Genomic DNA, 12,358 nt, shown 5'->3' with positions numbered 1-12,358 from the left:
TAAGCAGCCTAATAAACATATGATCCCGCACCAATATGGGGTGACATATCTTGAACAATTCATCGGCAAACTGCGTTCTACCTCTAACTGAAACTAAACCAACCAGGTCAAAAAAAGCAGTTATAGCTATATCCATTGACCCATCGCCATGTTCGAAAGTTGCCATCACATTTTAGCGACGTGTCTGCACTTCGATGAGTAGCCGCCGCGTTGCTGCAGCGATCTCATGTGCGCTCAACGCTTTCACTAGCAGTTGTTGTTGGCAGACAGCTTTCTCTGTCAATCGTGGTATAGTCCCCTGGATCCAGAAAGCAACACGAGCCCAATGCAAGGAGAAGTTATGACATGAAGGATTGACAAGTAAGTTTTCCGTGCCCTTACCCACCACCATGTAGCTAATTATCCTCCTTCATAGGACGTTATCAGTGTAATGCTCTGTTGTACAATGTTCTTAGCTAACAATCATCTTATTCGAGGTTTTCCAATACATACTGTGCAACCGTACGTGATACGTAACGAATATATATTCAATTCTATGGCATTGGAAATCATACACGCGAACTCAGAAGTGACTGATAACGGACTCTTGAACTTTAAGCAACGATTCAAGCAGTATGTTACCATGCTTGAATGTCAGATAAGCGTTACACAATTTTAACACCAGAAGTGCATGTTCTCAAGCTCGATCATCATAGAACTTTGAGACGATAGAACGGCCGGATTCGAGCCGGGCAGTAAGACTCCGTCGCCGGTGTTGGATGCTCCAATATCTCGACCAGTCGGTTTCGTGAGGATGCATCCGCCTTTCGAGCTCGGCCGATCAGTTCCAGTGCAACACTCCATCTGGTCAGAAGTACATTCGTAGAACTTCAGGCTTTAAATATTTCATTACCTTTCGCAAAAGGTGTACCGCAGGCATAGCCGTCATCAGCTCCTTTTTGGAAACGGTCAGTGCTTCAAGTTGTTTCAATGACGCCAACTTGGCCACCTAGCAGCATAAGTCTTCCTGCTCGCATTAAAAAGAACGCACGGCTTATCGCATTTGCCTGCCAGGCATATGTTTAGGCATCCTAGTGCCTCAAATTCTGGTAGCTGCTCTAGCTCCACACCAACTTAAGCATTGCTTAGGCAGTTTGGGTGGCAAAGTCGTGTCAAATCTAGTACTAGCGAAATGTCCCTTTTGAGATACTTGATTTAAAGCCGTTACGAACGGGGCTAACAATTCCTGCGGATTGTAGTTTTGCGCATGCTTTTATGAGCGTCTCTATAGTTGAAGATGCACTAGTAACAAATGATTACGTACTGCGCAGACAAAAAACCAAAATATGTCGTTACGAATTTTTCCGAGCATTTTTATGATGCTTTATTACCGAGTTAGTGTATCTGCTCCTCCTGAGCATTAAGTAACGGAGTTTAGGAGAGTTACTTGAAACTTCGTTGACATTTGACCGGCCGACCTATTTACGTGCATCCTAAAAACAATCAGCCAACATAAAAAAAAAAAAAAACACGTAATTACGGTACAGAAATACACGAAAAGCCGACATATTACGAGCGATACAAACGTAAAGTTGGCTGAGCCTTCCTGGCAAACATATTAGAAAGGCCACTGAAGTAATTACATCAGGTTTGTGGAGCAGGATAATTGCAATGGGATAACTGTTATTGTGTGCCCGACCTATAGTTTTCGTTAGCCTAATTAAAGGATTAAATCAGATAAATCAATCAATGACAAAATAGGGCCGGGAGAAAATCGCTGGTCTGTCTATTTATCTACTAAGCCTTAAAAGCCTTGGATAGGTAGTCTTCTCCGACTTCACTTAACCCCTTAGCGTAGACAGAATAGACTGGATTCTTTACAGTCGGTGTACTTCTGCCTTAACAAGAGCCGCAGCACTCTTACGAAACCCTATGGCGGTCACAAGCATAAATCGCACGGATACATCATCAAATATATAACTTCATGTTCAGTTAACCGTTTTTTTTTTTATTTTATATACTTTTGCTTCTAATGGAAAAAGTCGTTTCCTCTACTATAGCGTTGTATTCGTTCGTTCCAGTCGCTGGGTATGACATCTATCAGACGCTGACAAACGTATGGGAAACGGAGCACTGTGTCCCTGTGGCCAAATTGAGCACCGTGGACAATTTGTCTTTCCATTCTAGTCCGCCCGCACTGCTTCAGCTGTCTTCGATAAACACTGTCATAGACAACTGATTCCGACAGATTACTGTTGCAGATGAAAGCACTTGTCTTAGAGACAAGGTCGCAAGAGTAGCACAGACAGCGGCACGGAAAACATCCGAACTTACCCCATGGCCTCTCCGGCACTTTTTGAACTATAGGTCTACGACAACTACCCGATAGCCGGCGTCCAGACCATTTCGACCCGTACGCCTCCGATGTATAACAGAACCCAGACACCGGCTCGAGCCGTACCAAATGGAAGAGTCCTCATACTTTATGTAAAACGCAGCCCCTGGATGGGCCTTACGAAAATCCTCAACTACAACCTGACCGCGACGATACAATTGCCGACTCGGAGGTAGAGCACGAGGTGAACAATAATTTATTAGCCTATTCAGATGCAAAACTAATCCTTATCCAGCTACAAACTGATTTAGATTTCTACAGCCGTTTGCTGGTTGCTATTCAACGGCCCTCTGATGAAGCAGGAACCAAAATATTTTTGTCGACCAGTGACAACTCAGCTTAACGAGATAAGTGTGCCGTCACTACAAATTCATATTGGTTAAAAGCGAGAAAATATTTCTTGCTACATTGAAGGTAACGTAAAATTAAATGACATGAATCTACCCTAGAAGCTTGACGCGCTGAACAGAACTGCCGGCAAGGAGTTTCTGGCTGCCCGCGAACAATACAAAATGCTTTTTTAAATGACGTGGATTGATCAACAGACAGCAGCATCTTCCTGAGTGTACGTACGAACTTTCTTTGATTGTACAAAAAACCCTGTAATACCAAATAAGTTTACTAACGTCGGTACATGACGACGTGTGGTCACTTCTTTACCATCGACGCTATCGAAGCCCGACTGCACATTATCAATCGTTATTAATTGCGCACAGTCATTAAAGTACTAGAGATTGTACCCCGACGAGCTATTTTTTACCTCATCACAGCTAAATAGAGCGTTCGTAACGCACGTAAAGCCTGTACATTATTAATATGGAACGACGACTACCAGGCGAGGACGGCCACATATTGAATATGCGATTAGGCCACGAAATAGGAATTATTGTTCAGAATTGATGCAGCTCATCTATAACAACCAGGTAAGTTATCCTTCGCTAGCAAGGTAATTTACACCTAACCTACAGGCAATCGGATTCCATGCCATTCACCAAATCACACCGATCCTACAACAGTACTGAGTACGTATTCCTGTTTTCGTCTGCTGACAACGGCTGGCATCATCAGCCATGGACAACTTACAGCAGAAAGCCCATTGCGCTACGCGTAGCACATCACAAATAGGGCCGGTACATTTAATCATCTGTACGGGGCAGAGCGCCTGTGCCAACAAAATCTTGTCAACATGGCGGTGAAAATTAAGTTAGAAGACCCATACTATATTCAATGCAATCAACAGCTTTTTGAAGCAACGACATATGATAAATCTAATTACGCAAGCGACAAACTTTACGGCCTAGTCCTAGTGTCAAAACAGTGTATCCACTTCTAAATGTTTGAAGGGGGCCTGCAATCCGCGGCGGGACTCAGGCAAGACGTAATGATATGCATACGTACCTCAAGTAATGCGTCGTTATTTCTATACATGACGTAACGCACAATGGCCACATATCTTCCGTCAACTTTCCAAGGCCTAACGGCCTGAAAATTCGTCGAACTGAGTCGAGATGGCGTTTTAGTCAAAAAACCTCTTCATGCACCATCATATGCGAAAATTTGGCGATGTCATCGCCTATCCAAAATGTGTTTCAGTTTTTCTTTTTTTTTTTTTGTTCAGTTTCTTCACAGGTTAGTACTGAAACACATGGTTCACAGCCCATTTTACTCAGTAGAATTTTCACGCATGATGAACGGTGCTAATTTTTGAACTTTCCATTTCATAACCATGAACCTTCATGTTGAGCGATGTGAGCTACACTTACTCCAGGAGCAGCCAGCGTTTCTTTCCAAAGACACAGCATTTTCCTCCGGGATTTTCAAAAAACTACCAAGCGCACTGTGTTTATGCTACCTGGCCATGCTCTTATCCGTATTTACACAGTTATCTTTCGCGAGAACGTACTCTATTGCCTGTGTATTCGGCTCAACTATGTGCATTGGCCTACATCGTTTCACGCATCGAAAGCAATCGATGTGTGTCATACTGCCATATTTAAAAAATGCCGTCATACACAAGAGGTTTCTCCTTGGCGACGAACATTGGGACCAGAAAATGGCAGGAGACGACACCATATAGGTGCCATGGGCATTTCAGGATCTATTTATCGTCACGTTGATGACGAATCAAAGAGTTAACCCGCTGCGCCTGCAATGGCTGAAGGATTCCCGCATAATACATGCATGTCGACGTGCAGCATGACGCTTCCGATTGCTGACACTCACTATGATAACGCGCTGACGTACTATCAGGGTATACTAACGAAGACTTTTTACTACTTTAATCTTCTCCACAACAATGTACAGAGGTCAACATGAATGCCAGGATAATTACAGCACCTCGATATGAACTTGATAAACAGCACGAAATCACACTTACACGAACGACTTTTAATTGACGCTCATGGAGTAGTCTTCAGTGACGCCTGCACGTGTCTAGGAACAAACCTAGGCAAAATGCTCTTCATTGGCGCACCTAAGGCATAGGCAAAACCTTCCTTGCTAATTTACTTCTTAAAAAAAGCACGCTGACGGGAAAGCGGCGCTCGCAGGGGCCTTTTTTTGGAAATCGCTGCTGCCTTGATGTCTTTCATCTTCACTGCGCACTCCCACTATAAGATTCCCGTAGAGGTCATTTACTCGCTGATCTTCTTTAGCTAATAATATATAAGACGGGTGTCTCATGATTACATGCGAAGCTTTGGAAGCCGATACCAATTCCTTCGTGCCATACGCAGCTGAAGGACTATTTAGTGAAATCTTAGCAGTGTGCTGCAGAGTGTCTTGTCAGCTCCTACCTACCATTATGCAAACCGCCGGTACCAACATTGGAAATGTTTGCATCAAGTACTCGCGTCTGTGGAGGCGCCAAATTGACCACCAACGTGCACCTCACCACAGTTGACGCCGACCACCTTCGGTGAGGATAATTTGTTCCTCTGAAATGGCACAAAGATCGTCGTGCATGCGTTCTATTCACATGTAATTGCCGCCCCAATAACTACGAGCCAGTTTAAACATGATGTCGTGTTGCTTTCTCTAGTTACCCTTATTCTTTGCCAAAACGTTGACGTACAAACAAATTTCCGAATTTTGCTTCGCAATGACCCACACACAAGATACAAGGCCGAGCCATGGATAACTCAGTTCCCTAAAAATCCTCTGTATGTTCTGATTTATCTACCTTTATGCTAATAAAACTTTGCATTTATTTGTCGATTTGTCCGACGCAAATAAACCCTTCAAAACAGCCGTATTAGGTTGAATTTTGGTGAATCGCTAGAATTTCGTATTGGAAACTGCTGCGCGTAAAATAGAGTCGATCAGATGAATGCTTTTTATCCGGGGAGAGTTTCTTCTGGGAATAGTTTGTTTCCATCCCACAGAGTAATATACAATGTGTTGTTTTTGCAATGTTTGTCCTCCTTAAATTTTTTCTACAAGAATTTTTAAATTCTTATAGAAAAAATTTAAGTAGGGCATAGACACAATAGAAAAAAATTAAGGGACTCGAGTGGGCTATTTTTTAGTGAAATTATCGTCAAAAGATTTTTCTAATTGGTAAAAGTTTATGTAGGGGGAATCGTACTTAGTAACAACCGAAGGTTCCCGTCGAGCTGAACTACGGTGCTCCTATACATGTTCCTCAGTGTGAAGATAGTCAAAAATTGAGTGATTCGTCTCGCCGATCTGGCAGTAAGGTAAAAATGTATTTAGAACTACTTTTGAACAAATTTTTCGTAAAGGGCAATTCAAAAGGTGTAGTAACTGATATGATCAATATTTTAACTGAAGATTTTTTTATATTTTATAAGTTTTTTTTTTGTTGTAAAAATACTAATTTATCGGAAAGCCTTTTCTACCCCACTTTATTGATGCTAATTCTTTGCACCAATCGGTAGATCTTAACGAGCTAAGTAAACATCTTCCTATAACTTAAATGAATATTTTGATTTGAAGAAGGCCAAAACCGAATAGAGTAGTTTCTTCGCTTGTGTGATACTCAGATGAATATTTTTGTATATGCAAATTTTTGTATGATAACAAACCTCAACTAATCCAGTAAAAATACTATACATGTTTCATTATATAAATATTTCGGCATAAAAATTTTCTAATAAATGTCAATTCCGAGCCAGAAACGGCAAACGTAAGGTTGAGCTTGTTAATTCATTTTTATTTCACTAAAAGATAGAAAGAATTTTCAAGTTTCGGTGACACCTTAGAAACACGATCAATTAGCCAACTACTATGTATCAAATATTCCGTATAATTTATGTGACAGTTTATTAACAAAAAATTAAACTTAATTTTTATGGTGGTTTTTATATATGCGTGTATATCTGTATCACTTATTATAAAAAAAATAAAAAGGTAAAGAAATTCGGTGACATCTCAGGAGCAGATATAGTATGTCTAAGCATTTCTTTTAAAAAAAAATGTACATATTTGAATAAACTGAGGCCTCCCGAACAGGTTTAATAAGTTAGCCGGCTCCATAAATCACAATATCTATTAACAATTGGCCGAAAGCCAACACGATTCATGTACGTCTTTCAGAAGTTGGCCGACCCTTCATGCATTCTGTAAACAGAGTCACTTAGCCAACGTTAGAGAATCTCGTCATCAAATTGTAGAAATGTAGCAAAAACAATATTTAAGAAATGTAGAATTAACTGTGCCTTCTGGCGAACATATTGGAACAGGCTGATGAAATGGCTACAGCTGGGTAACATTAGGTGAGGCAAGATAATTGCAATCGGATAACTGTTAATGTATATTTAACCTATGGTAGCAATGAGTAAATAAATTAAAGAGGCGCAGGGCAAAATTTGGGAGAGCGTCTAATGCGTCATTAAAACCCTGCGCTTGTCTAACTATTTGTGCGTCCTGAGTCGATCCTGTAAAGTGGTCGGATTGGGCTGACTTTTGGCGGATAGAATTTCACTCTAGGGAAAATTGCGCGTGAGCTAAGCCAATCGGAAAAATATTTTTTCCCTAGAAAGTAAAATTTCTTTTTTCCTTTAGAGCGTCAGGTTAATTTAGGCAAACAGATAATTTTTGGCAGTTTGCCTGGTAACTTCTTAAAATTTTCCATTTTGAATATGTTTATGTTTTAAGTTATAAAGAATGGGCCCAACACTAAATTTTAGCATAAAATTTTCACGTTTTAGTGGCGATTTTTTTTCAAAGTAGTTTATAACTGATGACATATGAACCATATCAGTTTATTTTTAAAGCGTAAAAGCGAGTATCTTTTTCCGTGGGCAGTTAGTTTCCCCTATAAAAAGGGTAATTTAGTTAGGTTGCAAAATAATTGATAAAGCTTGAACCATTTCGACATATATGATTCGTAGTCTTTGGCTGAATACGTTTTTACAAATGGTGCGATTGATTGAAATGGGAAACCTGGATAAATACAGCAGGGTAATTAGGTTAGACCAATGCTAAAATAACTATAGAAGGGCACGGGCCCCTGGTAAAATAAGGTCTCAGACTGGCGCCGATGCCCACTACTGTGGGTTAGCTTTACGTGCACAAATAGAAATTTATTTTCTTGTATACTGGAAATCACACCCAGTTGTTTGCATGGACAGAATACATGCAACAGGATCATGGCAATAAAATGAAGTGGTTATTATTATAAAAATAAAAGGAGTTAAAAATATATGATTACTCTAACCGGAAAATTGCGATAGGCAAAAATAGCCGCTAAATACGTGAACATGAACTCCCCTATGTAGAACTTAATGTGAATTAAGTTCTACATAGGGGAGTAATTCTTTGCTCAAATCGGGAGCATTCGATAAGCTGAATTAAAATGTAATATATATTCATATTTCCCAGAAAATGTAATTTAAATCGTGAAAGCTTGATATGGTGCCCTATGCAGAAGACGTATTTTCGGTTATCGAACGACAGGTACGAACGAGCTGAGTAAAAATGTTCCGCATACCATACCATACCATACTTAAAATTGAAATCTCTGTATGAAAAAACTCATCATTCGATTGGTCGTATCCATTTACCATTATAATGATGGAAACTTCTTCCTTCAAACTCCACTGAGAGCGCAATTTCCTGCTTCGACACAGCATGCACGTTAACATTCACCAAGGGCTCCACCTTTTCAGATGTTGTTCAGGACTTTTGCACGGGTTTTAACTTCTAAGATCTGATTGCAAGTAGAGTCAGGTCGATTTTTCATCATATTCTCAATACATTCCCTCCTAATGAGGGCATCATATACTTCTCCTAAGGGGAGCCAGTGTCAACTAAACTAGTTATTGTAGAGTACCGGCCATCTTTAAATGCCAAATATGATCTAGAAAACTCTTTATTTAAATCAAACTTGATGATAGGTGTAAAAGGTTAGAATGTATGCCAATTTGCATTTCAAAATGAAATAGCTTATCTAGGCGCTACCCTGTCACGACGAGCCTTGCGCTAGCATGGCGAGTGACTACGCCGGTCTATGCGTCTGTGCTTCTCGTGACTAGTGATAGGTGGGACGCGTTTGTATGGTTTACGCGCTATGGTAAACGATTATTTTCAGAAGTCCGAATAGCTTCAATTTAATCATTGTATCACAAACTATTTGATCTAAGTAATAACGGTTTTCTCGCTTTCGCTTTTGCTTATTCTCTAAGTTCTAAATACCATTCAAAAGTGCTACCTCTTTTTCACATAAACCCGTTATAATTACGTTGTGTAACAAATGGAGTTCAGGCTGCAAACATCAATATTTCCTATGCTCAGACCAACAAGGTACCTAACCAGCTGGGCTTATTATGTACAGCGTAGACCCCATGTGTGACTCAGAGGTAGTTCATTAAGTCACAAAATCTGCACATCGTACCTTGCTTTAATTAGTTAGCCACCCAAAATCGATGAGCATCTTGGATTTCGTCTAGAGAACTGCAATTACTAAACTATTATGAGGCAGCTTAAATCTAATTGAAAATGCAGAGCCAAGGTGTCACATAGACTGAGTGAATAAGACACAAGAAGGAGCACCGCGCAGCTACAACGAAACAAAGAAAAAATTGATCTCATGGAGATACGCCTGCGTTAACTCGAATCTCAATGCGAAAGCAAATATGGTCCTGTGTGAGGTTCCGTTGTAGCTAGCTACCCTTCACATGTTCTTCAAAAAAAAAAAAAGAAAAGTAAAAATGCATCTGACAGTATAAACGCTTTAAAAATCTGGCTGGATGACTTTTTTAATAACAAATCTAAACATTTTTGGCGAAACGGAATTAATCAATTTGCCGAAAGATAAGTGAGGGCCAAGTTGTTACTAGAGTTTCAGCGAAACACTGCGTTTCTCTGTTAGGTTAGAAAGCTGTCGCAATCTTTTTAGTCAACTTAATATCTGCATATTCAGCCAGGCGTTCGAATAATACTAAAAAAAATTGCTCAAATGCCGTTTTTGACCAAGGAGTATTTTAACAGCCTACGTTTTACGAATCACCTAACCCATCAGATGCGTGCGACCGAATCCTTATTGATTCTAAAGTGTGTTTCACAACTGAAATACCAACTATTACTGTAATACAGGTAGTTGATACTTGATTATTCGATAGTGGTCACTTGTTTTAAGAACGGTTTGGCCCAGGTTTAATTTTCTTCTAGATAATAAGGATGATGCGCTAAGAAGCTTGAAGCATTTCCGCTGGTACGGCGATGAGATATACGATCGGGACCAACAAGACTAATTTCAGGACATTAAGAAATTACCGGGCGCTTCAGATCCATTCTACTGCGAGTGCTTCGACAAACTTGCTGTTTTCTTCATTGAAGCGACTCAAAGACCGCGCGAGTTACAACGTACCTTACTAACATTCTTTCGCTGCAGGTTTATTCCCTGAAACGGAAGGAACATTCCCGAGTCCTGATTGAAGCCCGAAATCTCAGCAACAATAGAAACCGTAGGAAAATTATATCAAGACATTGTGTGTTTTGATGTTATTAAGATTGTGCGAGTAGATATTTTATACAAAATGCTAAGCTAAATATCAAGTTATAAACAATAAACCTCCTATAAAATCGTTTTTTGAATGAAACCTTACACTTACTATTAAACGTATTTACAATTCACTACTTTCCAAATAATCAAGAAAATATTTTTGCCAGGCTTAGGATACACATATCACTGTTTAAACGTAGTCCCTGCGAGTATAGCTTTTGATCCCGAAGCTTTGAAAGGGGTCGGCTCTGAAAATATCAATAAGGAAATCTCGAAAGAAAATACCCATTAGTTTCTCTGCTTATAATGGGTGCATTACCTCTACAGAATTTTGTCCAAAAATCGGAGGGCGTTTAATTATTATTCCCGCGAAGCACACCTAGCTTTGAAAGCTCTATGAAAGAATATATTGACAGGAAATAAGATCAAATGTAAGGCAAATATCCACTTGAGAAAAGACATTATGTATTGTTGTTTATTATCTTAGCCGTTTGACGTCAGTTGTATAAACGTGTATGTATAAAACGAGTGAACCAAGTTAACGTTAGTAGAAACTAGGCATGCAATAAAGATAAATTAATCAATCGATCAATCAAACCGTTGAGGTTATACTTTTTGGCATATTAAACCTTAGGTGCTATTCCATACCATATATATGACCGCTTTATGAGCCTGGCTAAAGCTAATATCGTTTCGCATGATGGTGGGCTCAAGTCGTGAAAGGTAATTGCATTATACCGTATACGCCATGGTAGTGTCACGTTTTGGTTAGTTACCAAGTTACGCTGCGTGAGGGTTAAACTTGTGGGAAGTGAGAAACATGATCCAGATTATAAGATTACCTGCACCTAATATAAGCACAATACTGATTAGGTTTATGAAACTTCTATACTCTGCGAAGACAGAAGCCAAAACTGTGCACTACATAGCGCGTTATCGCATGTTTGTTCGATGATCAAATACTTTTGCTGTGATTCCCACGTGATAGAATTCGCGATTGACTTCTGCAAATTTTTAGTCCCATTGTACCAGCCTTTTCGCGGAAATTGGAGTTGACAATAAGTTGAAGTGCCGACGAAGGTTGTCGACGAACAGTGACGTCGCCGTTAGAAAGTAGGAAAGTCCCAGGGTCTTTTTGAGGAGTGAGGTTTTTCTTTGGTTCAAATAGCCAAGATTCTCCGCTCTCAAAATATCCCAGACTAAGCTTACCTTGTAATCGATAACTGGCGAACCTTAAGGTTGAAAAGTTGCAAAACGGTTGAAAGAAGCCATCGGTGGGGGCTAAATATTAGGAACGAAGCTATAAAAATCTTTTTGTATTTTTCCTCAAGTAAATTAATCAACATATGTCAGCGGTCGGCCTGAGAGGAATAACGTATCACGACCCGCAACTTTTTCACCTCCCAGTTTTATTGCTTGTGTTAATGGTCAATCTTAATTCAGAGATAGCGAGGTGTATCGTAGCTATGACTGCTTATGTAAACCACAAATCGTTTGCACAGAGAAAAACCTTCACCATACTTTTTAGGCCATATATATTGTCTGGAAAATGCTTAAGCAAAACTAAGAAAAGAAAGCTTAAGCTGTTACTCCGGGTTACAACTTTAATATAAGAACACGCTGGCAGCTCTGAGACCCCATCATCTATTGTAACTGTGTTGTGCTACAATACCATTAATTAGTAAGTATCACATATTAAGTAAATTCGCGAAAATTCCGACCTCGGCGAGATCTTCCTTTTGAATACGTGTTGCTCTTTCGATATTGCGTTCAGACTCCTCCAGAACATGTGAAATGTTCTTGCCAGCAGATGCGAAAGAAATTCGTAGCAGACATTTTTTTTTCACCATTCTGCGCCACGACGTCGGTTGGATCTCCTCTGCTTTTGGCATGATGAGACACATTGTGTTCCGCTAAGGAGGAGGAAACAGTTTGGAAAGAAAACATTCGTTAAACAAAACCGTCCAGCATAGCGTCAGCCGCATGGCGACCTTCAGCCTTTCTTTCGAAGTCCTGTC

At 40.0% G+C, this 12,358-nt stretch overlaps 1 long non-coding RNA gene across 2 annotated transcripts; it reads left to right on the top strand.

The window, feature by feature from the left end:
• The first annotated feature begins 271 nt into the window (after window positions 1-271).
• Window positions 272-10,937, top strand: LOC111269942 (uncharacterized). 2 transcript variants are annotated; one of them, XR_002686014.2, is made up of 3 exons: window positions 272-360; window positions 2,061-2,558; window positions 2,789-10,937. It is a non-coding gene; the product is annotated as an uncharacterized LOC111269942 (long non-coding RNA). The 2 variants fall into 2 exon arrangements; XR_002686013.2 differs by having other exon boundaries at window positions 2,061-10,937.
• The last annotated feature ends 1,421 nt before the right edge of the window (window positions 10,938-12,358 follow it).

Source organism: Varroa jacobsoni, unplaced genomic scaffold, assembly GCF_002532875.2.
Source record: "Varroa jacobsoni isolate VJ856 unplaced genomic scaffold, vjacob_1.0 scaffold_1425, whole genome shotgun sequence".
Classification (NCBI taxonomy): domain Eukaryota; kingdom Metazoa; phylum Arthropoda; class Arachnida; order Mesostigmata; family Varroidae; genus Varroa; species Varroa jacobsoni.
Note: the sequence above shows the minus strand (reverse complement) of the source record. Positions and strands in the feature narration are given on the sequence as shown.